We start from the raw sequence: 6,541 nt of genomic DNA on the forward strand, positions 1-6,541 counted from the left end.
TAAATTAGAAATGTCAAAATTGAGAAAAGCAAAAAGGGAATTCAATTCGGATATTGTTGCCAAGGTTCCTACACATGGTGATGAATGTTGATATTTAAATGGGTGTATATATGTATGTGTATAGTTGCTTATGTAACTGATTGAAGTGAAGAATTATTCTTAGTGATTTGAGATTTGAGCACAACATGTTTGATGAGTTGTATAGATGATACAATAATAAGAGATACCATTAAAAATTGAGCTATGTGGATGTAAGGAGAATTCTGGAGCAATAGACAAGATAATTTGATATGATCGAGATGTAAGAATTAATGAAGTGTTATATCACAGTTATGTTAAACACTCCACGAAGCATTAGTGCCACGGATGGAGAATAAACAGTGATAGTATTATAATGTGAGTGTTTGGAGAAATTGAGTAAGAAAGATAAAAGTTAATTTTGTCAAGGATGGTCAAAAAGTTCTAAGTCATAATAATGATGATGTATTTTAAGGCATGAAGGACTAGAACTAATGAAAAGAATTTGATGGTGAATGAAAGAATTGCAGTTAAAGATAAAGATTGGCAAGTGAGTTTCCTTTCCACTCGATTTGAATTGCATTGAATTAAGAATAATGCAGAAGCATGAATCTTTGAACATGCAATGTAACGAAAAAATTAAGAAGATTTGAATCACCTAGAACCCAAATAAACATGAAGTATGTGGGAATAATTGAAGGCTTTAACCTCCCCTAATGTAGAAAATATGTATAGGAATGAATAGGGCATGTTTATAATGCCATAAAGTTGTGTAGCAATGAATGGGGATAAGATGAATGAATTTCGAGAAATTTGACAAGAACCAAAATAAAGATGTGGTAATTAGATATACATAAGTAATGCGTTCTAGTTAAACCAAAAGTAAATGAGGTGGATGAATCAAAATCCCTATAAAGAAGGAAATGAAGTATGATCGTGGAGTGAGATTAATAATCCAACACCGACGTGAATTCGTGGACAAATTCTATTTAAGTGGGGGAGACTATAACACCCCGTACCCTCGTATAGTAGTCAACATAACTGTATTGATAAGACGAAGGGCCAAATGACACGAATTTAAGTGTCAAAAAGTGGTGATGGGTGAAAGGAATGTTTTGGAGTAATATATTCTGCACACGAAAAAATAATAATTAAATAATAATATTTTTATTGAGAATGAATTAGCAAGTTAAAAGATGATTTAGAAGTGAATGGGGTATAATAAGACATTTTGGGACCCAAGGAGACAAGTGGAGAATTTTGGAATAAAATATTATTTTATTAATAAAATAATATTAAATGATTAATATTTTATCTGATGTCGAGATTAGTCATGAAGGAGGATTATATGGCTAATCTAAGTGGGGGAGAAAGGAATGTTTAGGAGTAATATATTCTGCACACGAGAAAATAATAATTAAATAATAATTTTTTTATTGAGAATGAATTAGCAAGTTAAAAGGTGATTTGGAAGTGAATCGGGGTATAATAAGACATTTTGGGACCCGAGGAGACAAGTGGAGAATTTTGGAATAAAATATTATTTTATTAATAAAATAATATTAAAATATTAATATTTTATCTGATGTCGAGATTAGTTATGAAGGAGGATTATATGGCTAATCTAAGTGCGGGAGAAGAAGAACAAGAGAATTTCAGAGAAGAACAACGTAAGTGGGCTTGCGTGCCTTTATTTAATAGAGCAAGAGCGGGCAACTATATATTTAAATATTATGGTGGCATCTTGATGAAGTGCAAATTATATATTTTAATTGTATACATGAAAAGGAAGAAAGATAGGAAGAAATTGGACTTAAAAGAAATGATTGAAGACCAAATTATAAAGGATGAAAAGTTTGTTGGGACAAATGGCAAATAAGGAAAAGTTGAGGACTTAAGTGTAATTAACAAATTTGAAGTTAAATGGGAATTCGTTAATCAAGGGAAGTTAGATTATGTGGAATGATGGAATTTTCAGGCAAAAATTCACTATTACATGCAAATGATACCATGCAAAAAGGAGGAACTTAGTGGGGAACATGTGGGACCCCCACCATGCATAGTAAAAAGGAAAATAGTAAAAGTAAGATTAAATCTATTTTGCATGTAATAAGATTGATGCATTAGGTGGCCAAATAAGAGAAGAAAGATGTGATGTGCATGTAACTTAAATAATTTAATGAAAAACCAAATAAAATATAAGGTAAAGTTATGCATGAAATGTGATTGGAAGAATAAGGTGGTGCATGGAATAAAGAAATAAAGCAAGGAAGGATGAAAGAATGAAGTGGCAGATGGAGAGAGAATGCAGATAGATTTTGGGCCAATGCACAAGGAAGGAAATTGGTGCATGAAGAACCATTGGATGGCAAAATGGCCAAATGAAAATAAAAGGAAATCGGTGCATGTATTGTGATTGGTTTTGAAAGGTGGCCAAATGAAATAAAAAGAAAAAGAATGCATGCATGGTGATTGGTCTAAATGAGTGGCCATGTAATACAAAATTTAAAAAGTAAAGGAGAAATGAGAAATAAGCCTTGGTGAGAGAAAAGGTCGGCCATTTGGGGAAGGAAAGAAAGGAAAGAAAGCCTTGGACAGGTTCCACCTGAGAGAAAGAAAAAGAAGAAAGAAAAAAGTGAAAGGAAAGGAAAGGCTCAATTTTTGCTCAAAATCAAGAGGAACCGTGAGGTTCCCTCCCTCATCTTGAAGATTTCTGTTGTTTCATCACCCAAGGAGCCTTTAATACTCAAGAGAGAAACCGTGGAGTGTCAATGGAGGTATTAAGCTCAGTTTTGTGATTCAAACAAGGAAAGGTTAGGATTTTTATTTTTAGCTTGAGTAATCTTTGAAAATGAGTTGGTGACTAAGAGAAATGTCTTGTGGCAACAAAGATTGGCTTTATTGGAGGAAAATTGGTGACAGCAAGCCATCAAACTCGTGGGTGCATAATGCGTTCAAAGTAAAAGGAAAGTGGTAAGTTTAACACTATGTTTTGAGGCCTATGGTGAGTTGAATATTGTGAGCAATGATTGTGTAGTTGTTGGCAGCTTGGTGAGTGAAATACTAGAAAAGCATTGAGGTTGCATGCAAGGTCAAATTCATCACAAAGGTAAGGCATGCATTGTGTAGTGTTATTATGATGTCAAAGATACGATTAGAAGCAATTGTGATAGTTGAAAGCTCCAAAAAATGTAATGTGTGGATATGTGTTGTTCTGAAAGGCTTAAAAGGTTATGAATGTTGGTTTGCATGAACAAATATTAATGTTATGCTTGGTGGCAGCTTGTAAATGAAAATTGTGGTGTATGTAAACTTAGAAAATGCTTGATGAAAGTAGATTTATAATAACTGCCATATGTGAGGTTGATAGTGTGAAAATGATAAATGAACTTGATAAATGTCATTGGAAAAGATTCATATGTGCACTAAAGTTATAAATAAGTTACCGATACTTATAATCTAAAGAATTATGCAAGCAAAGGATGTGAATAACCTTAGTAAAAATGTGTCGAGATGTATATGAATATGCAAGGTTAAGTGAGAAAGAATGGTGAATCTATAAGATGTAAGTTAGTAGCATGATGATTAATGTTTGAATGAGAAGGAAAAATGGGAATGATACACACTAAATATATTGAGTTTGAATTGTTGCTAGGAAGTGCAAAAGTAAAGATAGTGTGCTGTGGTGGTGTGCCAGAGGAAGTGACGAGCGACCGGCAAGTAGAAATAGCTAGATACTCATCCGAGTCAATAGCGACGTAGTATCCCGCTATCCTAAGGTGAGTAGGGGGTGTCCATTTTAAAATTTCCATAATTATATATATACGTGATAATTTATTTTAAATGCAAATTCATGGAAAGCAAAAGCTGGTAGAAATCCTAGGTATTTTGTGGATGCTTAAATGTTTGAAACTGTTTTGATTATATATATATATATAAGCTGTATATACATAAAGGATTATTTTAAACCGGGAAATAAGCATTTTAATACGATTCCTATCCAAATGTGCCTTACAGTTTGTGTGGTGTGCATTCATGAATGAATTTCATATTCACCATGCTGATTTGACACCCAAACCTCATGTAAAAGGTTTTACTTTTTACGAAAAAGGGGTTTTAGTACACTACTTGATCAGTATTTTGAAAATGATTTGAAATGATCCTTTGAAAACCCGATTTGGCTTTTAAGTGATTTTACTAAACCGGGAGATTTGAGAGTAGGTCGAATGGCACATCGGATTAGTGTGACCCTTGTGCACAAGTGAACTCTAGCTAGAGAACCTTTGCGTCGCTGACGGGCTGATAGACATGGCTGGGGCCATGATATGTGATATATGTGGCAAGGCCACGGGTTCTTTTATGTGGCTAGGCCACAAGTGATATTCGTGGTTGCGACCGCTTGATTTCTCTGATGTCTGTCAACATCGTCGAGACTGCCATGGCATGTGGGAATCTCGTGGAAACGATGCTTTTGAATTGTTATTATGTGTATAGGGGCCCACGTGTTAATATTACGCTTTTCTACTCGAGAGTGGCATCTCTTTGGGTTTTCAAACTTTTACGCTTTTGCATGGTGAAAACTATAAGATTTTCTACAGCTCACCTTTTTATACTAAGATGTTGGATTTAACTTCTCACGTATAAGGCAATTTACGAAATTGACTTATGAGCTTGTGTAAAAGCTTTGATAATGTTTGATTTTTACGGAAGCGTGCATTTTTACGATAAATTGCCTTAAGCAAGTTGTTAAACGATTTCGATGATAGCAATCTCTTACTCACACTAGTTTTGACACAATGATGGTTAAATGATTTCTTGCTTAGAAATCCTTGGTTTGATATGTAAGGCACAATGTCCCATTTGCTTTTAAATGCTTTACATGTTCTTATGCTTTCTATATTCAAATCTTCTACATTTAGCTTGTTTCCCATCTACGCCCTACTCACGAAGTTGATGATCACTAAGTCTGTGAGACTCACACCCTTATTTCCTTTTGCAGATAAGTAGTCTACTCAAGTGCATCGTACAACACACTGAGATTTACTGTAACGTAGGTAATGACACCTCTTAGACTTCCATTTCGAGTCACTCCGCTATTGGAGGTCAAGTCATGGTACTTTGTTTATTTATGTAAAGGAATACTGGTTGTAATATAAATATTCATTTGGAGATTTTAGACCATGATATCTTTACTTACAATTATATAAATTAAAGAACAAGTTGATTATTTATGCTTATTATTCAAATCATGTCACTAGAGTGATACAGTTAAAGTAATAACATGGAATGGTGAACGAGTATGATGAATTAACAGGAATTTCTAATAAGGCTTGTTCGGCACTTGGCAAGTTTTTTTCTTAGAGGTTTCAAACGCCAGTAATGATCGCGGAGCGGTCGTTACACCACTTTCTTAGAGAAAGAGTTTTTACTTGAAGGGATTAGTGGGAGTAAAATAGTTCTTGAAGAAGTTCAAGAATCACAAACTAACATCCCTTTAGAACCTAAGTCGATGGTTGAAGCATTGGATGCTTAAACCAGTGCTCAAGAAACACAAGTGCTTTGTAAATCTATGAGATAAAACAACTTTCAAAAAGATATAGATTTATGATGGAAAGAGATGCACTATCAATTGACAAAGAGCTTACTACTTATGAGGAAGCAATATCTAATTTTGATTTTGATAAGTGGCTAGAGGCCATGAAATCCGAGATGGGTGCCATGCGTGCCAACCAAGTATGGACTTTGGTTGATGCACCTAAAAGGGTAAAACTCATAGGATGTAAATGGGTCTTTAAGAGAAAGACTGACATGGATGGTAATGTGCAAACGTACAAGGCTAGGTTGGTTGCCAAAGGTTACAACCAAGTTGAAGGAATCGATTATGAGGAAACCTTTTCACCTGTAGCCATGATTAAATCTATTAGGATTTTGCTTGCTATTGCTGCATATTATGATTATGAGATATGGAAAATGGATGTCAAGACAGCATTCTTTAATAGGAATTTACAAAAACGAAGTGTATATGACACAACCTGAAGGTTTTACATCCAACGAGAATCAGCATAAAGTATGCAAACTCCAAAAGTCCATTTACGGGTAGAAACAAGCATCTAGGAGTTGGAACATTAGATTTGATGAAACTATTAAAGAATATGATTTCATTAAGAATCTTGATGATCCATGTGTTTACAAGAAGGTAAATGGACAAGTAGTTGTATTTTTAGAACTTTTATATTGATGACATACTACTAATAGAAAATGATATACCGATGTTGCAGAGTATCAAAATCTGGCTATCCAAACAATTCTCCATGAAGGATTTGAGAGAAACAGCCTATATTCTGGGAATAAAGATCTATAGAGATAGATTAGAAAGGCTGCTAGGATTGTCCCAATCTACTTATATAGATAAGGTGCTAAAGAGGTTTAGCATAATCGAGTCTAAGAAGGGACACTTGCCTATGTCACATTACATTCATCTCTCAAAAGATATGTGTCCAAAGACACAAAAATAGAGGATGAG

Source organism: Theobroma cacao, chromosome 1, assembly GCF_000208745.1.
Source record: "Theobroma cacao cultivar B97-61/B2 chromosome 1, Criollo_cocoa_genome_V2, whole genome shotgun sequence".
In the NCBI taxonomy this organism is placed as follows: domain Eukaryota; kingdom Viridiplantae; phylum Streptophyta; class Magnoliopsida; order Malvales; family Malvaceae; genus Theobroma; species Theobroma cacao.